The sequence below is a fragment of the Neolamprologus multifasciatus genome, chromosome 3 (assembly GCF_963576455.1).
Source record: "Neolamprologus multifasciatus chromosome 3, fNeoMul1.2, whole genome shotgun sequence".
Taxonomy (NCBI): Eukaryota; Metazoa; Chordata; class Actinopteri; order Cichliformes; family Cichlidae; genus Neolamprologus; species Neolamprologus multifasciatus.
Window position 1 is genome coordinate 35665511 of NC_140441.1, and position 24549 is coordinate 35690059.

Consider the following 24549-nt stretch of genomic DNA (forward strand, 5'->3'; position numbering starts at 1 on the left):
AAAACATAATGTCACATGTACAGAACCAATATCTGATTTAAAAACATGAAGACTTACATGTGAGCTTTACAATCAGTCGTTGGGCCAAAAACAAGAAAAAGGAAACACTTTAAGCCCTGACTATGACACATAGTTTTGCCACTTTTATCTCTTTTTCTGTGATATTCCTGGTGATTAATACACCAACAGGAATGAATTTCATGTGTTACTGTTTAATCTCAAAGCAGTTTGATTTGAGGCTCGCAGTGACAAAATAATAACTCCCCTTAAAGGTGTTAAACCTAAAGTAATGAAGGTCTCCTAAAGGTCTCTTAGTATTAGACTCTTGCTATTTCTGTGCCTTCATTCTAATGTGTACACTCTGTGTTTAGTTCCCCTGGACGTGGCCCTGTTTTCCTGGAGCAGATCCTTAGTTGTGAATGATTGGAGAGTGGCTATAGCGAGCAGTGAGTGAGCGAAGAGAAGCTTTCCCTGTCCTCCCCACCTTGGATTTCCTGGAGCCTGGACCCCGTCACACTTGTATATAGCACAATTCCCTGCACTGTCTGTACATATACCTGGTGTAATAAACCCCACTATTTCTCCTCAAAGTGAAGAGTCCTGCGTGTGAGTCCTCAGTGAACGGTGACATCATTAGTACAGTAACAAAGTATTTGTACTTCATTACTTCCTTCCTCATGCTGTAACCCTCGATTTCATTTGGTGTGTTTTTCCATTTGATGAGATGCAGCTTTCCACACCATCTTTTCAAGGCCCTATTGCTGATCACCACACTGTGTTTATGTGCTAAAAGAGAAATCGTTTCCTGCATTGAGACTAAACGGATTCTGAAGCACAATTAAATTAACTCAGAGGGTATAGCAACTGTTGCAGTTTGTCTTGAAACAACTGTAATCTCCACATCTGGACTTTTTTCTCAATTGAATTACGATTTTAATCTCAAAATTGAAACTTTATTTTCAATGTTATCTATAATGGTTTTTCTTAATGTGGCCGTAATACTCATTCATACAGCAACATTGTCAGCAAACTGAAATTGGAAAAAAAGATAAAAGCAAAAAAAAAAAAAAAAAAACCCACACAAAGATGTAGGTTTCAAAACTTAGTTAAAAATAGGAAAAAAAATATTCGCACATTTACGGTTTCAATTCACCTTTTTTTCCCTCTCCAACGTCAGGTCCATAACCAACAAAATCGACGAACTGAGATTACAGATTGCAGTCAACAAGTGTGTACGGGACAGCAGCATAATATTACTCACAGAGACTTGGCTGCAGCCATCAATTCCGGACTCGGCTATTGAGCTAGCAGGCCGCACGGTCCACCGTCACGACAGGAATGGCCACTCCGGTAAGATCAAAGGAGGGGGTTTATGCATCTACACCAATGACAGCTGGTGCAAAAACACAAAGACTGTAGACAGCCATTGTTCCCCGGATTTGGAATATTTGACTGTGAAGTGCAGACCCGTCTACATACCTCGCGAGTTTACTGTTGTCATGGTAACGGCCATGTATCTACCACCCGATGCTAATGCTAACTCGGCCATGGAGGAGCTGCACAAGACAATAAGCAACCAGCAGAACTCCCATCCAAACGCAGTGCACACATCTTGGAGAACAGTACGGTTGGCTGCACAAGCACACTTGGGGGAAGGGCATGTGAAGCTGCCCGTTCTGTGATGAGGATGCTGTCTCCAATAGTGTGGATGTCTTTGACTTTACAGACAGCTATATGTTCTTTCCCAGCTGGAATGACCAGTGGGCCAGGACCAGTCCACTTAACGTTAGCTACTGGACTGTCATCATCCTTGGCAGACTCAGATATAATAGTCGGTAGGTTCTGAGGCTGCTGAACCTTCACTTTGGCAGAGCAAACATTCTCCACCCTCACTTTCTTTCCAGTTGCAGAAATGGGTCTGATTTTATGAACATTGGTGCCCACCAAGACAGGTATGGTATCTGAGCACCGAGGGTCTGGGCACACCAAAGCGAGGACTGGGATAGTCTCAACTTTCTCTCGTGTTTCTTCAGGGAATTCCAATTCAATTTGAATGTACCCCCTGTAAGGATAGCTGGTCTCTGATTCACTTAGGCCCCAAATATCTAGGCCCGTAACAGAGCGTAAAGGCACATGAGACAAGTGTTTTGAATACCAGCTGTCAAAAATGATGGTCACCTGAGAGCCACTGTCTAAGAGAGCAGTGCAAGGTACACCATCTACCTTCACACCGGCTATGGAGGGTGGCCCTACCAGTCCTTCAGGGAAACTAGGCGTCCTGACATTGACAACACTCCGGTTAACACCTACATTGGTGGTGTTCGGTTCTTTTGCAGAACTGGGAGTTTTATTACTTTCTCCCTGCTTCCGTTGAGCCTAAATGAATTTCTGTATCACTTTAGGGTAGTTTTCTGGAGCCTTACACTTGGTAGAGATGTGCCCATCCTCCCCGCAGCAATAACAGAAAAAGTGACTGGGATCTCTGAGTGTTCTTGCTCCCCGCTGAAGGTGCGTGGGAGAACCATGGTGCCTGGGCGAGGGCACCGCAACCCCTGTGCTGGGGTTGACTGACATGACAGAGATCTGTTTTCTTAGCTTCACCACTTCTTTCTTTAACGCTTGGAGGTTTTTGTCTTCTCCCAAGCCGTCTGCTTCAGCATACTCTGTGGATGCTGCCCCAGGTGAATGGACACCTGGCACCCCTGCAGCAGTGGTGAGCTCATTGACTTGGGTTTTCAGACCTTGTATCTCAAGTCTGAGATTTTCCACGTGTGCCCCTGTGGGTACAGTAGCGCTTTTGACATGCACGACTTTGTTGAGGTTAAGTCTGCGCCGAGAAGCTTCATGCTCCTCTTCAATGCGGACCTCATTTAACAGCTGCAGAAAGGTAGGGGGATTATCTTTTCGTTCCCTTAAACGCAAACTTAACAGCATCAGGTCAGACCCTGTTGCACCTTTAATGAGCTGATCAATACGTGCTTTGTCTATGAGGGCAGGAGACAGACCTCCCTTTTTGACCACCTTGCTCAGAGATCTCTCCATTCTTCTCAGAAACTCAGAAAGTTTCTCCCCTCTGTGTTGACATAGCATTCGGAAGGCAAAATAGACTTCCTCTCCTGTTTCTGGTGTGTCAAAAGTATTCTCAATCACATCAATGTATTCTTGAGGTGTTGCTTCAGGGTTATTAAATCGTACAGCCTGTAAAATCTCCAACGCGGGAGCCTTTACACTTTCCATTATCCTGATTTTCTTCTCTCTGTCAGGCCGATCATATTCCTCTATCATCAGTCGAGCCTGTAGTATCCAGTTCTCCAACTGCTCCTCTCCTGGGGGTGTGGGAACAACTCCTGAGAAGGTGCGCAACCTCCTGTAGCTGCTATTGTCACTGGCAGGCTTACAGGTATTTTGCAGAAGGTCTCCAACAGCTCTGATGATTGCTTCAGGAGTGGAGGCCTGAAGTGTGGCGGCAGGTCCCAAATCAGTTTGAGGTGCCTGCCAGTCATCTGCACCCAGCTGGTCAACTGAATCATCTTCCTCCTCTAAGTGGCCGATGATTCTCCAGGGTGAATTGCTGCCATCAGCTAGAATGTCCAGAGGAATGGCTTTAGTATTTACCTTTTCTCTGCATTCACACAGTACGGTCAAACACTTGCTCTGAGGATCATACATACGTCCTCTAACCTTCACACGTCCAAGAACTTTAATGGATTGCAGAGTTCTTTCTATGGCTTCAATCTCTGTGTCCTCGGGAACATCTTTAAGTAGTATGGCATGCGAAGGGCTAAGGCCTTCTCCTTTACACCAGTGCCGTAACTGAGCCATTTCTTGGTGCTGGGTGCGTGTGAATCTTACTGTATATGTATAGTGTAACACAATACCAAACACAAACTGATTTTGCTCTGCTGTAACTTACTATAACTTCAAATCACTCTCTCTTTAAGGGTTGTCTGGGTCACAAGTTAATACTACTTACTACCAGTCTTTATCCCAGCGGTGCCTCCATTTTATGTAGCACCCCACCCGTGATGCTGAGTCTAAATCCACTTACCTCAGTTTGGACCCCCCTAGGCGGGGTGTTAGGTTCGTTACAGCCTAGATACCAACAAATGGTTCTGGTGTAGACAGGAATCAGGGAAACTATCAGTAAACCTTTGCCTGCAAGTTAGACTTAACCAGTAGTAAAAGAATCAACCCCAGACAACTCTTTAACACCAACCAAACGTTTACTGAATGTAAGGGCTGGCAAAAGTAATGTACAACACACCCTTTTCTTAACTCAATTCAAATGATATCCAGCTTCATAAACAAATGAAACATGCTGTGTAAATGAAATAATTCCCTTTGAAATTATGTTAAACAACACAAATTATGTTATCACCTCTTGGTAAGTGACTCACTAATATACACTCAAAAATATGCTATATAAATCCACTAGATACACAATATTCACACATGGGCCCCACACACACTCACATTCACACTTGTTGCAGGCCTGTTTGCTGCTCACGGCGGACGATGGAGAAAAATCTTCTTCTCCCCAGAGAAGAAGATTTTTCTTCTTCTGGGGGTCGCTGTAGCTCAGGTGGTAGAGCAGGTCATCTACTGATCAGAAGGTTGGTGGTTCGATCCCTGGCTTCCCCTAGTCTGCATGCCAAATATCCTTGGGCAAGATACTAACCCCAAATTGCTCTCCGATGCATCCATCGGAGTATGAATGTGTGTGAATGTTATCTAGAAAAGCACCTAGAAAAATGTGCTTGTGCGAATGGGTGTGAATGGGTGAATGCACAAGTTGTGTAAAGCGCTTTGAGTGCTCAGAAGAGTAGAAAAGCGCTATATAAGAACCAGTCCATTTACCATTTACCATCCCCAGTAAGAGCACGAAAGTCCAACTTACAGTCCAGTTGCTCGGTAGGTTGCCGTTCACCAGTCCAAAATAAATCCACTCTCCGCTCTCCCTGCGGACCCGATGCTGTCTCTGCTAGAGCGCGTTAGCCAGTCACTGTCCAGCTCTCCGACAGTCCATCGCGGCTGCCTCCGTGGCACAGCCAAGCAGTCCGGGCTAGCCTTTAGCCTTGGCGGTCGTAGCTGGAAACACAGTTTTTTCACGGTGGTGCGACCATTGAAACAAAAATTCACTTCGCCCGCACTCCGTTGCAAAGCTCTCGCACGGTTAACTTTCTAGACACGCACTCTCTTGTGCTAGTTAACCTCAGTAAACTAGCCGAGTCTCTCACATTTGTTCAGCTAACCTCGTGCATCTCTCCATGCCGTTCTCCTCTCCTCCTCCATTGCAACAGATCACAGGTCCCGTTCTATGCTACCTTCATGGGCCTCCAGAAAATTAGAACTCTAAACAATATTTTAACTCTCTTCAGGGTTACATACCATAAAATAATACTTTATGATTAACATAACAGTTTCATTGTTCTAATTAACTGTATTTACCTTGTGACATATTACAGGGCAAATTACATTCAGGGTACAGTTGCATCACATAATATTAACTATGAACACCTTATGTTACCGTGGCATTTAAGTCCATGGGAATTATGACTATCTACTCCCAAATTCCCATACGGGCTACATAAGTTTTCAAACATGTCTTTTCCTTTCATTGTACCGTGCATTGATTTAACGTCCAATATTTCCTCTGAAACGGGCATATTGGAGTTCACTTCACGGATGAAGATGGCCAGCTGTGTAATGTCCATCATGTCTGTACTTTTATCCACAGCAAGAGAGTATGCTATAAAGTATTTGCTTCTTTCACTCATCTCTGTTCTTAAATCAGTGGTCATCTCACAAACCCGATCAGCAACCGTATTTCTACTCAAGCTCACATTTGCCAATATCTGCATTTTGTCTGGACACAAGACGTCGCGCACCTTCATCATGCAGCTCTTCAGAAACTCTCCCTCAGTAAATGGCCGGGCTGATTTGACTATCTCTTCTGCTTCCACAACAGCTTCACTTTGTGATTTTGCTCTGGTGAAAAAACATCTGCTGAAATGTCAGATTCTTCTGTAGCTCTTCTACTTTCTGTATGAGAACTGTGAATACATGGAAGGAGGTAAAGACGATCGGGTAAAGACTGAAAGAAGGCACACAGACTAAATACACACAAAGGAGATTAGGGAAAGTGGAAACACATGAGGAAACAACTGACACAAATTAGCATAATGACACCGCAGGGGAAGTGAAACTAAAACACGCACACACACGGCAAGCTTGTCAACATAGGAAACACGGACGAGATGATTCTACAAGAGTGACTTAAACACAAGCATACTGAAAGTAAAAGACAGAACGTATAATACTGTGAACAAGAACAGACACAAGGGAGGAAAGAGAAAAATATATATTGATTACAGAATTAATACAGAATGGCCTCCTCATGATTTAAGGCAATTTTACATTTCTACAGCAGATGTTTTTTACATTGTCTTATTGTATAAAAGTTATTACATAATAAACAGAAATCACCATGTCTAACAAGTCTCGATCAAAGCAGTGAGAATAAGACGAGACTTTGTTAAGTGGGGTTTTTGTAAAGCAGGTTTAATGACAGAGAAGATTTTGAGCTTAAAGTTCAGTCACTTTAAAAATAATGACGGGAACTTTGCTGCTTCACACTCAGTTTCTACTTGATATCTTTTGATTGTCTGAGCACTAAAGTTACTGAGATTCAAGTGAACATCTCATGATGTGTTTTCAGTGCTCTAGTCTGACAGTAAAAGTATATTTCAAACACATGAAGTCAATCACTTATGAAACATATTCATCCACTAGTCCTAACAGCATCATTTAAAACATGTCAATAGAAAATGTTTTAAAAACAGAGACTATTATCTTCAACACAGACCAGAATACAGGAGGGATATGCACTATAAGCCCAACCCAGTGTGAGGGTCCATGTTTCCACAGTGAGTAAATAAATACAGTACTATATGCTGCTCAGCTAATAGAAGCTGAATTTAGTTTAAAATACACTTAATGACAAAAGATACTTGACTGTTGATTTGGTTTAGCATTAATAATCTTGGAGGTTAGACGACCTCTGGAAGATGGACTAGCTTTAGATGAAAACCGTTTTCGTGTCTCTCCTCTTCTGCTTCTTTTTAACAGCGGACGTCCTTCAGGATCTCTCTCCACCCAACCAACATGGAGTCTACTGCCTTTAGCAGATGCTGCTCTGCACTTAGTTTCCTTTGCCTTTCATGATAAAAAGTGACTACTGCATGAGAACCATGAAATACTCTTCAGACTATTACACAAATTTCACTCTGGAATTCACAATGTTTAGTTTCATAAGTATTATATGTCTAAATTATATAAAACAGATATTCACTTTTTCTTGAGCCACAAGCATGTCTGCAAGAAAAATGTCATCTTCTGCTCTCCCTTTGTCTCACTGAGCAGCCATTTCAACTCTACTACAAGATAAACAAAAAGACCAAACAATAGATGTGGGGCTGGCAAAGGCACTTCCATGCTCACAAACAATTAGAGTGTTTTTGACAGTGAGAGACAGTAAAGTGAAGATAATAATTGCCTGAAATCAGCAAGACTTCCAGAAGAGCTTTGGAAAGAAAGACAAGAGAGAGAAAGTGTGTGTTTGTTAGTGTATAAGTGTTGGTGAAAGAGAAGTGCAGAGATAAGAATGGTTTGTGTTTGTATGAAGAAGGAACATGTGGCGGTAAAGGGGACAAAGTGCTGCTCGCAACAGGTGGAAAAAGAGGAAAAAACTTGTATTCTTATATAAAAAGCATGGTTATTTCTGTTGCGGCAGTGATTATAAATGCAAAAACAAAACAAAATGCAAGATTTTTTTTTGAGATATTTATTTTTTGCAGGAACACTGCTTTATATATGCTTTAATTAATGCAGCAGCCTCTGCTGTTCTGACTGTTACAAGTTTAGAATCTGGTCATGTGACTATAACCATGAGACATTTATGTCCAGAGTTCACTAATGTTGGACTTTTCATTTATTTATATAGAAGAAAGGGTTAACAAGTTTAAACGTTGAGGTGAGCAGTAAATAAAATGGTTAAACAAACTGCTCCTCTTCCTGGAGTGAAGCACAGCCTGATAACCCTCCCTCTTCTTCCTGCTCTTAAACACAGCACCTCCTCTCTGTCCACGTGTTTCCTCGTTCCCTCCCCTTCAGATCTGCACTTTGAAGATGGGTGTAACCAACATGTGGTGACGTGTAAGAGCTGACAGGCTCCATTCACTGCAGAAACATGTTGTTGAGATCAGAGCTCAGACTAGTTTCAGTTTTAAGGAAGAGAAACTCACACAGTCACTGACACTGAGAGGAGAAATGGCGCAGAAAGGAGTTCAGCTGGACCGAGAAACCTTCTCTTGTTCCATCTGTTTGGATCTACTGAAGGATCCGGTGACTATTCCCTGTGGACACAGCTACTGCATGAACTGTATTAAAAGTTTCTGGGATGAAGAGGACAGGAAGGGAATCCACAGCTGCCCTCAGTGCCGGAAGACTTTCACACCGAGGCCTGTCCTGGAGAAAAACGTCATGTTTGCAGCTTTAGTGGAGCAGCTGAAGAAGACTGGACTCCAAGCAGCTCCAGCTGATCACTGCTATGCTGGACCTGAAGATGTGGCCTGTGATCTCTGAACTGGGAGGAAACTGAAAGCCATCAAGTCCTGTTTATCTTGTCCAGCCTCTTACTGTGAGAAACACCTCCAACCTCACTATGATGCAGCTCCATTAAAGAAACACAAGCTGGTGGCCCCCTCCAAGAAGCTCCAGGAGAACATCTGCTCTCGTCATGATGAGGTGATGAAGATTTTCTGTCGTACTGATCAGCAGAGTATCTGTTATCTCTGCACAGTGGATGAACATAAAGGCCATGAAACAGTCCCAGCTGCAGCAGAAAGGACTGAGAAGCAGAAGGAGCTCGAGGTGAGACGACTAAACATCCAGCAGAGAATCCAGGAGCGAGAGAAAGATGTGAAGCTGCTTCAACAGGAGGTGGAGGCCATCAATGGCTCTGCTGATAAAGCAGTGGAGGACAGTGAGAAGATGTTCACTGAGCTGATCCGTCTCATCCAGAAAAGAAGCTCTGATGTGAAGCAGCAGGTCAGATCCCAGCAGGAAACTGAAGTGAGTCGAGTCAAAGAGCTTCAGGAGAAGCTGGAGCAGGAGATCGCTGAGCTGAAGAGGAAAGACGGCGAGCTGGAGCAGCTCTCACACACAGAGGATCACAACCAGTTTCTACACAACTACCCCTCACTGTCAGCACTCAGTGAGTCTACACACTCATCCAGCATCAATATTCGTCCTCTGAGCTACTTTGAGGATGTGACAGCAGCTGTGTCAGAGACCAGAGATAAACTACAGGACATTCTGAGAGAGGAATGGACAAACATCTCACTGACAGTCACTGAAGTGGATGTTTTACTGTCACCACCAGAGCCAAAGACCAGAGCTGGATTCTTAAAATATTCATGTGAAATCACACTGGATCCAAACACAGCAAACACACATCTGTTATTATCTGAAGGGAACAGAAAAGTGACAAGAAAAGAACAACAACAGTCTTATTCTGATCATCCAGACAGATTCACTGCATGGTGTCAGGTCCTTAGTAGTGAGAGTCTGACTGGACGTTGTTACTGGGAGGTGGAGTGGAGAGGGGGAGGAGTTTATGTAGCAGTCGCATACAAGAATATCAGCAAAGCAGGAATCTCAGATAAATGTTTATTTGGATTCAATGACAAATCTTGGGCTTTACATTGTTACATAAACAGTTTTCAATTTTGGCACAACAATGTCCGAACTGTCCTCTCAGGTCCTCGGTCCTCCAGAGTAGGAGTGTACCTGGATCACAGAGCAGGTATTCTGTCTTTCTACAGCGTCTCTGAAACCATGACTCTCCTCCACAGAGTCCAGACCACATTCACTCAGCCGCTCTATGCTGGACTTTGGCTTTATGGATTTGAAGCCACTGCAGAGTTGATTAAAGTCAAATAGAGAAGACAGGTTCATGTTGATCCCTGACCATTATATGTACTTGTGTAGTTTCTAAATGAGGCTTTACATTTTAGAAGCTGAGAAGTTCAGTGGTCCATTGATGTGTGAAAATAATATTGCAAATAATAGTGGTTTTATTCTGTAGTTGCTGTAGTGGGTTGTCAAATGCAACAATATATTGGAGCTGCAGTGATTCATCAGTTAGTCAATGATTAGAGAATTGATTGTTCTATCATTGTTTTAATCACATTTAAAGCTGGTTCCAGTTTCTGAAATGTGAAGATTGTTGATTTTCTTGATCATATATGACTGTAAACTTAATGTCTTTGAGGTTTGAACTCTTAAAATGTAACAAAAAATTAAATCCTTGAGGTTTTTGATATCATATTATCATTATTATTATTATTATTGTATCTACAGTGATGACATTTAATGTCTTTTTGAGATTAAAAGCTTGATCACACTCAGTTATTTATACATTTAAATATAAAAAAACAAATCAGTGTTCCCCAACCCCCGGGCCCCAGACTGGTACCAGGCAGCAAGAGAAGAAAACATTTTTTTGTACCGATACTGGTTTTATTTTGTTGTATTTATCCACAAAACCTTAATAGCCGGTCGGTGACACACAAAAGGTTGGGGACTGTTGAACTAAATGATACAGGCCTGTATATTGTGGAGGATAGACATGTTTATTTGCCCTGAGCTGTGTCTGGCAGGCAGAGCGTCTCCACAAATCTGATGCTTCTGATTTGGAGAAAATGAGCTGAGGGAGACACCTGGTGGACAAACATAGACATGACAGGAAGAAAGACTAAAGTGCAGAGTGGAGACAAACAGCTGGAAATACTTGTTGGAAAGGATTGTCATGCTTCAGAAAAACACACAGCACACACTCTAACAGTCCTTTATTTGCACTGAAGGAGACACGTGAAGAAACCAAATCACACAATAATGAAGTGAACACATTTATAGTCAGTGTTCAAGATGATGGATAGAAATGAAAATCATGGAGCATTTATGCATTTTTAGGTCTCTGTCTTACAGCAGAAACAGCATTTAGATGAACTCACAGGCCTTTTTCCACTGAACACTCTCTTCTTCATCACTTCATCTTCCTCTTCCGACTGATGCTGAGCTCCAACCCTTTTTACTTCCTGGAGATTCATATTCACTGAAATTTTACTCATGACTCAGAAACTGTTCAGTTATTCTTCATTTATTTGTCTATTTATCAGGAACCTCTGTTGATTTTACATGTAAAGGATTTTCCTTCTATCATTGAACCTTTTAAGGGTTTTCTCATCATAGTTTTGGGGAGTTTTTAATTAGATTTACAGCTTCAGAATAACTTTGTGATGTCAGATTACAAAGTCTGTGTCCAACCCTGGTGTTTGATCAGATGTTTGATCCCTGCAGGGTTGGATTTTTTATATGAATGTTGAATTTGTTGTTTTGGAACTGAGTTAGATTTTTATTGATGGATGATTCGTTGTAAAAAGTGGATCTACCAACAGTTTCTTTCTTTGTTATTAACCAGCAAGTAGACTTTTTCCCAGTAATAGAGTTTCTATTAGTGGAACTGACAAACAGTTTGAGGTTGATTTGGCTGATATGGGTGAATATTGTGCAGATAATGATAATGTGAGACACTTACTGACATGTACAGATGGATTTTCTAAGTATGCATGCAGGTGTCTTCAAACCAAGGCAGGAGCATCTGTTGCATCTGCTTTTGAGGATGAGTGAGGGACGTGTACCTGTTAAACTTCCAACAGATGAAGGCGAGGAGTTTAATAATAAACATTTCCATTAACTGATGGTTCAGTTTAATATCACACATTGATTAAACCAAGTTTTGTGGAACGTTTTAACAGAAGCTTTAAGGACCGTATGTGAAAATACTTCACATCTGTTAACTTATGAAGACATGTAAACGTGGTCCAGGACCTTGTGCTGTCAAGGCCAAGCGGCTGGTGTACAAAGGTTGGAGCCAAAAGCTGACTCAGTACATGTTTGTTTGATTTGAATGAAAACTTGATTTATAGCAGGGATCATGAAGGTCGAGGCGAGACATGGAGGGAATGACATGGGAGCAAAGCTACAGAGAGGGGCGTTTCTCCAGGATTGCGGTGGAGTGAGGAAAAGAACAACATGTCTGAGGTGAGTTTCTGGACTTACACTAGGAAAATAAAAAAATGGCTCTATTTTCTGTTGCCTACATTGTAGAAGGTGACTTTGTCTCTAAACAGGAAAATGGGCAGTCAGGGGTTAAAGTGGATTCAGCAGGTGGAGGAACCCTAAAATCAGTTGCAATGGCTCAGTGTGGGGAAAACATTCACGACTCAGTATAATTACTGCTGAGAGCTTCAGTAGATTTTCTGAATGTACAGGCTGTGATCAGCTGACCTGCTGCTCTTTGTGGATTTACACAAGTGAATTCAACCAGATGTCAGCAGATGTTTCATTAGTTGAACTGATTTCCATCCTCTACACTGACAGTAAACTGTTCATGCTCTTTTTATTAGACACTATTCAGCTGGTATGAAGGTGAAATTCAGTGAATCTAAGCATCATCAGCTTAACTTCAAATTCATCTCTGCTACACTTGATGTAACAAACTCTGAGCATGAAACCACAGCCACTGTGCAGCAGTCACACACTGTACTTTACTTTAAATCCATCACAGTGCAGCAAACTAACCTGTTTATCCTGCACTAACCTGCAACCTTTAAATAAACCAGTTAGTCTGCCTCAGTTTGTTTAGCAGCACATTTCACAATATGAAAAAACATAATGTCACATGTACAGAACCAATATCTGATTTAAAAACATGAAGACTTACATGTGAGCTTTACAATCAGTCGTTGGGCCAAAAACAAGAAAAAGGAAACACTTTAAGCCCTGACTACGACACATAGTTTTGCCACTTTTATCTCTTTTTCTGTGATATTCCTGGTGATTAATACACCAACAGGAATGAATTTCATGTGTTACTGTTTAATCTCAAAGCAGTTTGATTTGAGGCTCGCAGTGACAAAATAATAACTCCCCTTAAAGGTGTTAAACCTAAAGTAATGAAGGTCTCCTAAAGGTCTCTTAGTATTAGACTCTTGCTATTTCTGTGCCTTCATTCTAATGTGTACACTCTGTGTTTAGTTCCCCTGGACGTGGCCCTGTTTTCCTGGAGCAGATCCTTAGTTGTGAATGATTGGAGAGTGGCTATAGCGAGCAGTGAGTGAGCGAAGAGAAGCTTTCCCTGTCCTCCCCACCTTGGATTTCCTGGAGCCTGGACCCCGTCACACTTGTATATAGCACAATTCCCTGCACTGTCTGTACATATACCTGGTGTAATAAACCCCACTATTTCTCCTCAAAGTGAAGAGTCCTGCGTGTGAGTCCTCAGTGAACGGTGACATCATTAGTACAGTAACAAAGTATTTGTACTTCATTACTTCCTTCCTCATGCTGTGACCCTCGATTTCATTTGGTGTGTTTTTCCATTTGATGAGATGCAGCTTTCCACACCATCTTTTCAAGGCCCTATTGCTGATCACCACACTGTGTTTATGTGCTAAAAGAGAAATCATTTCCTGCATTGAGACTAAACAGATTCTGAAGCACAATTACATTAACTCAGAGGGTATAGCAACTGTTGCAGTTTGTCTTGAAAAAACTGTAATCTCCACATCTGGACTTTTTTCTCAATTGAATTACGATTTTAATCTCAAAATTGAAACTTTATTTTCAATGTTATCTATAATAGTTTTTCTTAATGTGGCCGTAATACTCATTCGTACAGCAACATTGCCAGCAAACTGAAATTGGAAAAAAAAGATGTAAGCAAAAAAACCACAAAGATGTAGGTTTCAAAACTTAGTTAATAATAGAAAAAAAATTATTCGCACATTCACGGTTTCAATTCACCTTTTTTTCAGTTTCATTTTTTCCCCTTTCAATACAACATTTTCGTGTTAATTATTTTCAGTTTCATTTTAAGGTGGCATCATTTTAACCCCATACACACACAGAGGGTCCATAACACTCACATTTCCAGAGTGTAACAACCAACCACCTGTGTGAAATCTGAAATGCCGATGGTGTTGATTCTATAATATATATTTAGCTAAAATCTACACATTTATTTGGGGAAAAAATTGTTATCTGGCTGTGGTTCTAAAGATCTGTGATCGTTAAGTGTTCACTGACACCTGATTTATGCATACACAGTTATTGTGGTTCATTTCATTATGTCTTGGATTTGTCTGAATGTTGTGCTCCTTTATCAGTCTTTGCTTCCTGCATGTACAGCTTATGTGATTATTGACCAGGAGGGTTTGCAGTTTCATCAAAACATGAGTGGTTTGTTGCTTTGATTATGACTTGGCTGGCTATGGCTGCTTATACATTGCAGAGTCAGACTATTACATTAATACGCTATTAGTGTTTGTATATTGAGCCCAGATAGTTCAGTCGCTAGAGCATCAGACTTTTAATCTAAGGGTCCAGGGTTCAAGTCCCTGTTTGGGCGTCAATCTTTACTGAATTTCACAGAGGAACCCACCCGAGGGATTAAGAAAGTTTTATCTTATCTTGTGTAATGTGGGGGGGAAATTCTTATAGTGACAAATATTTGACATGATTGCCAAGTTGTCAAAGCACCGTGTCAGGTCTTTGAAAACTGTAATGCCCTTTCAGCTTCCCGCTGGACTAAACATGCCTTGTTGTTTCTTTCAAATCTGTCTAAACACATGCATGTTGTATTAGTTGATGAATTAAAATGGAAAATGGTGCTTTTGCCACTGAAGTCTAAATATGTGCCACTGTCAATGCAGTACTAGTTGACTTCTGTTTGCTTTCCCCCCAGTATGCTATGATTTGCAGTTGTTGATTTTCTGGTGGAGGTGTATCCAAAATTATTTGCAATTGTTTTACAGGACTGGTGAAGGACTCTTGTTTCTGGTCACCAGGGAGAGTCAGTATCACAAAGGCTGTGAAGGATGGAGCTGCTCTAGATCAGAGGTGTCAAACTTAGTTGTACAGGGGGCCAAAACTCAAAGCACACTTTAGGTTGAGGGCCAAACAGGGTAAGCATTTATTGAACACACTAAAACAATGTTTTTTGAACATAAATATGAATAAAAACAGACAGGAATATTGTTTCAGGATAAATACACTTAGAATAAAGAATAACTTCTAATAACCATCATAAGTTTTCAAACATGTCTTTTCCTATCGTTGTACCGTGCATCGATTTAACGTCCAATATTTCCTCTGAAACGGGCATATTGGAGTTCACTTCACGGATGAAGATGGCCAGCTGTGTAATGTCCATCATGTCTGTACTTTTATCCACAGCAAGAGAGTATGCTATAAAGTATTTGCTTCTTTCACTCATCTCTGTTCTTAAATCAGTGGTCATCTCACAAACCCGATCAGCAACCGTATTGCATTAATAACATAATCTGCAGTATTGATATTGTATTCAGATGTTTAAACATACTGGTACCCGATTAGCCTTTATTACAGGTGCAGTTATAACCACTCTAAACTGTTGAGTTGAATCTATAATCTTAAATGCTTTTGAATGCTTGTTATAATCTTAAATGTGTATGTGCTGGCCTTCTGTCTGGTGGAAAAGGTTACAAGTTTCAGCTGGTGAGGTGAGAGGTGAAACTGAGTGCAGTTCATGATGACATACACAAACACACAGTAGACTTTATCTCATTTATAGGTGAGAGGTTAATCATGTTTGCTTGTAACTCTAAAATTGTCTCTGCAAAAAGAGGAACAGTTTGGTTTTACGGACAGGAAGTGAAAGTCAGATGACAGGAAGCATCTGTTGTGGAGACGGAGACAATGTTATTTTTAAACTGTCTTAAGTCATTGTGGTTTTGAAACCTATGTATGAACTGTATCTGAGTGACGTTTAGGGGTGTAGTAAATTTAAGCCCAGAAGGTATAAAACACCTGCTTATGCTCTGTAAGTTGGGGATTGGCGCTGTCTGCGTACAGTGGGCGATCTTCCCACGCGTGTCATTAAAATCATCGTTTGACTCCACCCGGCCGGACCAGTGTTGTTATTATGGAAGTAGATTACCTCCTCTACCCCTCCTCAATATTGAACCCAACATTTTGGGAGGCTCGTCCGGTTATTGAGGAGGGAGAGTGAGTTGGAGGTGTAGACGGAGAAATCCGGGGTCCGAGGTGGTCAGACGGGCAGGCATGAATATCAGTGGTCAAAGTGAGTGGGCATAAGCCGGCTTATCCAAAGGTAAGGCACTACCTGTTGAATGATTTCCAAAGCGTGCCAAATTGGACATGGAAGAATTTAAGTCTACTCACTGAAATTACTGGTGGATGTCTGTTTTGATTTTGGTGAAGGTCTATAAGTAAAAGTGAGTTCGAGTCTCACAAGGATTTAAGGAATTTTATGGGTTCGAGTCCCAAGGAAAAGGAAAACAGTGAAAGTGAGTTCGAGTCTCACGTAGGATTTAGGGAATTTGGTCATTTTATGGGTTCGAGTCCCAAATTGGTCAGACAGGTTGGACCTGCTTCAGTCATACACTTGTTTTGGGTGTGGACTGTTGTTTAAAGTATTATAAATTTTTGAAGGACGGTGGTTCGAGTCCACTAGGAGGCGCAGTTCTCGGAGGTGACGCTCCCTCCTGGCCGAGGACGCTCGGCCTTGACTTATCGGCGAATAGGGATAGTACGGTTGGCAACCGGGGAGAACTTGGGAACCTCCAAAATAGCTAGGAGTTCGAGTCTCCTGACCGTTTGGAACGGTATCTGCGCTTTTTTGGCCAGCAGAAGTTGGACTTCGGGCGTGTAACTTTAACTTAAAACTTCGGGGAAGCCTTGGCTGTGAAAGGCCAAAAATAGAGCTTCAGGCAAAGTTTGGGATGGTTGACGCTTTTAAATTGAGTTAGGGATTTTAGAGATTAGGCCAGAAACAGTTCGAGTCTGAGACTGGAGAAGTGATCGCAAAAAACTGATAGAGTTTATCCGCTGGGCGGTTAGGTTAAATTTCCCGAAATTGTGTAGGTGCTAAAAGGCCTAAAAATCTGTGCAGTTGTAAATATAAGACGTCTGTGTATTATAAATAAGGGATCTTAGTGTGAAAGGAGTTTCTGGGTCAACAGTGCACTGCCTGCTGACTTCTATTCTTAGACGGTGTGTGTGTGAATGCAAATGAGGAGCGGTGACGCGCATGGAGATTGTTGCTTTTGGTTTAGAGTGTTATTGAGCTTTATAACTATAGTTTGCAAATATTGCTAAATGCCTGTAACTAAGATGCTGGTTTTGCTCATTACGAGAGTATAAATAGAGTTTGAATGGATTGCTGTGAATGTGTGATCTGTGACTGAGTTTGGATATATATATAAATAGATTGAGTGCATTGTATATACTTAAGACTAACATATTACTTTCAGTAGTAACCTTTCTCCAGCAATAAATGCTGGTGTGTTTTTTTTTTTAATTTGTTGTGTGTGCTGTGAGAATTACAGTTTTTCTCCATTGGTTTGGCTCATTTCTTGAAACAGAAATTACATTCTCAAAACTCTAAGATCATTTGGCAAAACACTCTTACAGTTTAGCACAACACTATAGCTCACCTGCAAAAGCTCATATCTCTTCCAAAACTGTTCACTCAGGCTTCAATCTAAATCCCTTTCTCATTTAAACAGTCAGTGTCTCCAAAATAGTAAAGATCCTTCTCAATAGCTTTGGCTCATTTCTCAACACAGATCGGACATTCTCATCATTCTTGGTGCTTTTGTCAAAATAAACCTGGATGGTTGATCACAACAACATGGCCCACCTGCAAAAGCTCATATCTCCCCTAAACAGTTCACTCATGTGTCAAAACTACATTTCTTTCTAATCTGAATAGTCAGTGCCCCCAAAATGCATCATCCCTTTGGCATTGTGTGAGTACTGCCATACAAAATGTTTAGATGTTTTGTCACTATGGCAGAGGACCAACAATATACAACAGAAAAGAGCAGCCTCCAAGGTTTGACATCACAGATTGCACTCACACTACCAAGGAAATGATAACCATTTTTTATTCACACGCAAAGAAAGTTTCATACATATGTAAAAAGAAAATGTACATTACAGTTGTAAATTGCATGAACACAAAATCAAAAAACAAGGACTTATTCAGTGTTCGCTGTACTCATTCTCCCGCTGCACAGTGACTGGAATACTTCTCTAAACTGTATAAATTATGTAATTCCATAGTTTACAGTAATTTGTTCAATATATTTCTTGTCATATTTAGTATCAAAACATTCCACTAGTCCTCTCCACCTGCTAGTATAGACCTACCACTGTAGGCAGATGCACACAAAATCTCTACAGTAAGTTATACATTTTTTGCCTCACGCACAGTGCCCTGTCCTATACAACATATAATTCCATCATAGATTACATAGAGTACATACCTGTTTTCCCTGCGAAAGGTTTGGATAATGGAGGAGACTGTAGAACGAGGCACATTAGGCTGCACTCGACGACCTGCCTCTGCCATTGTGAGGCCATGGTTTATGACATGGTCTATAATTGTGGCCCGAATTTCATTTGGGACAGCACAGCACCTATTCCACTCAGTCCTCCTCTTCTTCTTCTTCTTCCTCCTCTTCCTTAAGGAAGAACTTCCCCTTGTCCGTTTGCTTGGCCTTGTCTATCCATGTTCAGAGATCGGACTGGCTCTGGTCAAGCTCTATATATCTGTGTTTGGCAGCACACAATCATGGAAGACACCTGTGTGTGACACCTTGTTTCACCTGACTGTCAATGACTGTCATCAGTTTATCAAATATTCAAAGAAATTCATATTTGGTATTCATGGTATTATGTTCTTGACCAATTTTGACAATTGAACAGACGGTTGTGCATGCGAGTACTTATACAATGAAATCATGCTGACATGTTTTGGAGAGAATGATCATTAGACTGACAATCAACTAATCAGTTTAGATCTACAAGATCTATTCATTTGGAAAATGTGCTAAATGTGGGCTAACTGTATAACTGTAGGCTACTTGTACTTAATCATTTGCAAAGATGCACTGAGACAATTGAGACATGTACTAAAGCGTTTGCCATTTGATAAAATGAATGAGAAATGCCATTCTGTTGTGAACATTTGCCAAGAGGTTTGGAGGTTTGTCCATGTTATTTTGAGAATGTAATTTCTGTTTCAACAAATGAGCCAAACCAATGGAGAAAAACTGTAATAGAGGTTTCAATTGTTTTTCTTTGACTTGCTCTTTCTGATTATGAAAAGCATGTCTAAAAGACTCTTAGGAAAGCGTATTTTGAGTTATATTCCTCAACTTCTGTCACAGTTTAAGAGTGTGAATGCTGTGAGAAGCAGGTTTTGAGTGATTGGGTGTGATTTGTACAAAAATAATATGTAAGAAAAGCACCTCGCAAGTTGATAGTAGAGTGAGTGAAAAGGTGGAAGTGTGAGAGAAAAGACGGTGTGTGTGAGACGATTCCTGATGTCTGAAAGAGCTCTGTTGAGCACGCTGAAGACTGATGTGAATGTTGACAAATGCAAAGAATTTAGTATAGTTAAGAGCAGTGTGCGTGAAATAAGGGTGCATTGTTTTTAGCTCAAGAATTAGTAGAACCAAAGAGTTTGATTAGGCTGTAAAATAGGAAAGAGGAACAGAAAATAGCAGATGTGTGTGTGACAGGAACTGCATGCCCATAAAAGGAACTGACTGTGACAAGTGAGCACCCAGAGAGAGAAACAGACGAGTTAAAAACTCTAGGCAGATGAAGCAAATGGAGGTTTTAAGAAAAGAAATGAAAAGGATATTAATTGTATGCTTTAGCGTGTCAACAAAGAGGTGGACTTCTCTCAACCTGGAACCTTGAGTACGGCGGCAAAACCATAGATTAACAGAATTGGGAAAACAGGCCAGGTTTTGGCTTTAAATTTTATAGCTTGACCTCTCACTTTGTCCCCATCCTGAGAAGAAGCTCAAAGGACAGTTAATCTCCTGATGAAGACCGACAGAACATCGTGGACTTGAAGAATTAACAGCAGGCAAAAGACAGTGCAACTGAACCATTAACAGTGATGACGACTGACGACACCAGCAGCATGTAAGAAAGCACGTGATGCAACATGTACTGTGAATTACAGGCTGGGCAGTTGAACAGTGGGATAAAGAACTGTGGGAAAGCACTGGACACTGATTTTCAGATTTGCCAGGCTTGGAGCAAGCTTGAAAGAGACGACTGAAAGTAGAGAAGCAGAAACCACGTGATGAAAACATGCACGGTGAACTGCAGGCTAGTAAGAGCAGGGTGACATCACTGTCTGAAGGCACTAAATGTGATATTTTGCCAGGCTGGGACTTGATCTAAAAGGAAAATACTGAAAAGATCAACGGAGAAGAAACAGAGAAGAAGCAAGCAGTTGGCTTGGGACTAAAGTTGCTGGACATTTCAAGACAACACAGGACATTGTGAAGAGAAGGACAGAGACCAGTGAGAGGTGAAGCCCAGACGAGTTCGACTGCGAGAAGACAGGGTATAATTGGGTTGAAATTGAAGCCTGAACTCATGATGGTTTAGAGATGTCCCCCAGATCACAATAAAGAGGTAAACAGAAAATAGAAAACACACATACACAAATTGTTACATGTGAAATTATTTTTGGAAAGAATGAGAAGTGAGATAGTTTGAATGCAGAACTGAGTGAAAATGCATGAATTAAACCTGATTATAACATACAGATGCAATGAAGAACATGCTTACATACATGACATAAGTTGGTATTTCTGACCAGAGAGAGAAAAAACGGGTCGTTTAAGCACTCGTGATAATAATGGAAATGTCTCAGTTGTGTTATTTTTAGGGGCAAAGCAGACCTGGATCAATTTTCCACATGCAGCGGTCGGAAGAAAGTTCTAGGTTGACATCACTGGACATGTTAAGGCAAGTTTCTGGTTGAATTCTTCACGGCGCCATGTGTCCCTGAACCTCACAAGCAAGCTCTGACCTACGGCTGAGGACCAGGAATGCTGTTATTTCAGGTGGGAAATCAAAATTTGGGTTAGCAAATTGGGGGAAGAGAAAACTGACTGCTTAAGTGGAGAATTGTGAAGGATTCGGAAACACTGCAAAAAGCAACATATGCAAAATCACATACACAAGCAGAAAATGCATTAACCTTACAAGGACAAGCTCATGAAGATTAATGCATAGATTTTGATTAAACCAGACAAAGAACACAAACATACGCAATGAAAATCAGCTTGCTACTTGTATGAGTGTTAAAATGGTGTGAATGTTTAATAAAATACACTTAGAGCTTGAAGATGAGGAATAACTCAAAGAAGTTATATGACAGAGGGAGTGAGGTATGGAAAAAAGAAAAGAAAAGTGATTAAAGTAGTTTTTATAAGAGTGACTTAGGAGTGCTCTTGTACTGATTGATCAAAGCAAGTGATTAGTATTGAAAGAAAATGAAAGTAATTCAATAATGTGGTAATGTTTAAACATGTATTTCTCTTGTTACAGCAACTTCTGGAGATATGACTCAGTATGCAAATTAGCTGGAGTGAGTGGTGACGAAGAAGCTTCCTGTGTGTGTGTGTGTGTGTGTGTCTGTGTGACTGAGGCTTTAAATTGAGGAAACAGAGCAGTGACTGCTGCTCTTTATACTTGGTAAAATATAATGGTAAAGTAACAGGTTACGGTTGTATTGGGTTTATATCTTATGCAGAATCTAAGTATTTTAAAGTGCATCAAGGGGGTGATTATTGTGTGCAAATTGTGTGGTTCTAACAAGATTTTCGGTGTATTGAGGAGGTGAAATTATGTCAGTTGACCTGGGAGTGTCAGGACTCTGGTGGCAAAACTTTTGTGTGTTTGAGATTGAGGTTGTTGTAGTGATGGGTTGATTCTGTTTGTTAGGTTTGGGTTGTTTTGTTTTTTATTTTTAATAGAGGGAGTTTTAGTAAACATGGACATGTCTAAAAGGGGCCCATTATTTTTGTAACAGTGCACTTAGAGAAAACCTGTCAGGTGTTTTTTTGTTTTGTTTTGTGTTTTGATGAGCTAATAATCAGCTCTCTTTTTCTCATCTTCGTTCTAAGCAGGCCTGCAACAGTGAATAACAGCGCTGAAAAATTCTCGGGAGAACAAATATAAGGTGGGCTTTCCAGATTACAACTGGCTGAGGAGAAGGCTACCTGTGGGGACCTAATCAGGTCGTAAGTCCCTGTCTAAAAGGATTGTAGTGATTCAATCCAGTCCAAAAGCATAAAGAACTATTTTCTTAAAAACAAAATAAGACAAATTAATGAGCTCATTTTGCTGAGATTGGAGAATCTGATTACTTGCGCGGGAGTCTCCAATATCAGCAACAACCTGGTGTGAATGCGTGTGAGTGAATTTGTGTGACTGGACCAAAGTTGGGATGACTAACTTTTTAATTTCCTAAGCTTGGGTGAAGCATTTTAGTTTGACACATTACATGTGTCAAAAAAGGGGGAATTTAAGGTATAAAATAGGGTTTAGGATCATTTTATGACTTTTGGGTTTTTTTTGATAATCTAGATATGGTAAACCTGAAGCAGAAATTGTTATTTTTATGTTAAGGTTAGAGGATTAAAGTGAACTGAATCTTGTTTAGAAGATAAAATGCCGGTGTTTTATAAAAGCTGTGTACAAAACTTTAAGGGAAACTGTGGGATTAGAAGATTTGGGGAAACTAGTGAAGATTGCTGGAGTAGAAAATGTTTGATTTGATTTTTAGAAGGAGTGGTTATAATGTAGGCTTACACATATTACATAGATTTATTTTTAGGATGGAGGAGAGAGCTTATACGTAGAAATGATTTTTTACACATTGCATATTGTGCTAATTTAAGAGTTGTGGCTCAGTCTATTGAAGGTTAGAAGCTTCACCGAGCGCGACGTCTTGGTTGATATATTGGGGGAGACTTGGAGCATAAAGGGGCGCACATGCTTACAAACACATAGAATCCATAAATCTGAAATTCATTTAGCTTATGACTGAATCTGGCTGAAAGAGGAGAAACTTGTAATTTGGGCCATTAACAAAAGGGGGCCACTGTAGAAGTTAACTTTAGTTTATAGAGGAGCAAAATGAAATAAAGATGCTATATCAACAACAGGTTATAACACAGGAAATGTGAGTTTAAAATGAAGTTAGTGTTAACACACAGGAGTTGTTTTTAGGCAGCGTTTAGCTATGATGAAATTTATGCACGAGTAATTGCTTATATGCTTAAACTTAATTGATTAAAATGGTTGTTTTCTTTTTGATCTTTTAGTAGAATAGGCGCTTATAATGATTTTCTTGTGACCTATTGGGAAAGGTGACTTTTAGGGGAGAGTGGAGGCCCTTGCAGCAGCGACAGTTGTGTGTATAAGGTGTTGATGATTAGATAGGGGAAAATAGAGCGAGCAACAGTAAACATATGCAGGGACGTGAAAGCAACGTTTTAAGAGTGTTGAAATGATGAGTACGGAGAGGAGTAACGTTGAAGAATATGTATAAATAATAGTTAATAAGTCAAAACATAATTAGGTTCATGCTTGTGATTAAAGAGTCCCAGACATAATAGGTTGAACCAAGTTTGAATAAAGAGAACAATTGATGAACATGATAAGTTAGGGAGGCGTAGGAAAAGGTGTTTTGTTCCTTTGCAGGACATCTCGGCTACCACAGGGGGTGAGGATCCTGGAGGCCCGAGACCTGAAGGACCACAAGAGAGGGACCCAGAAAAAACCCAATCTCACGCATGGACTGTTCTTAAGGGGGAGCTGACGTTTATTACTGGACCACGTAGATGACATGATGTTGTTGTCTGATTTGCTGAGCCACAAGACTGCTAGAGAGGGTCAGAGCAATGACACAAATAAGTGTGGTGACCCTATTTTTTAAGGAAAAAGGGTCACCAAGAGAGGGAATGTGAGCAATTAGAAATTATTTTACTGCTATTGTTAATAATCATTATCATTACCATTGCATTAATAACATAATCTGCAGTATTGATATTGTATTCAGATGTTTAAATATATTGGTACCCAATTAGCCTTTATTACAGGTGCAGTTATAACCACTCTAAACTGTTGAGTTGAATCTATAATCTTAAATGCTTTTGAATGCTTGTTATAATCTTAAATGTGTATGTGCTGGCCTTCTGTCTGGTGGAAAAGGTTACAAGTTTCAGCTGGTGAGGTGAGAGGTGAAACTGAGTGCAGTTCATGATGACATACACAAACACACAGTAGACTTTATCTCATTTATAGGTGAGAGGTTAATCATGTTTGCTTGTAACTCTAAAATTGTCTCTGCAAAAAGAGGAACAGTTTGGTTTTACGGACAGGAAGTGAAAGTCAGATGACAGGAAGCATCTGTTGTGGAGACGGAGACAATGTTATTTTTAAACTGTCTTATGTCATTGTGGTTTTGAAACCTATGTATGAACTGTATCTGAGTGACGTTTAGGGGTGTAGTAAATTTAAGCCCAGAAGGTATAAAAC

At 40.6% G+C, this 24549-nt stretch overlaps 1 non-coding gene and 1 pseudogene across 1 annotated transcript; both read left to right on the top strand.

Moving 5' to 3' along the window:
- Positions 1-8221: 8221 nt before the first annotated feature.
- LOC146522852 (tripartite motif-containing protein 16-like) lies at positions 8222-10142 on the top strand (annotated as a pseudogene).
- A 4318-nt stretch (positions 10143-14460) lies between these two features.
- Positions 14461-14533, top strand: trnak-uuu (transfer RNA lysine (anticodon UUU)). The gene has a single exon. It is a non-coding gene; the product is annotated as a tRNA-Lys (tRNA).
- The last annotated feature ends 10016 nt before the right edge of the window (positions 14534-24549 follow it).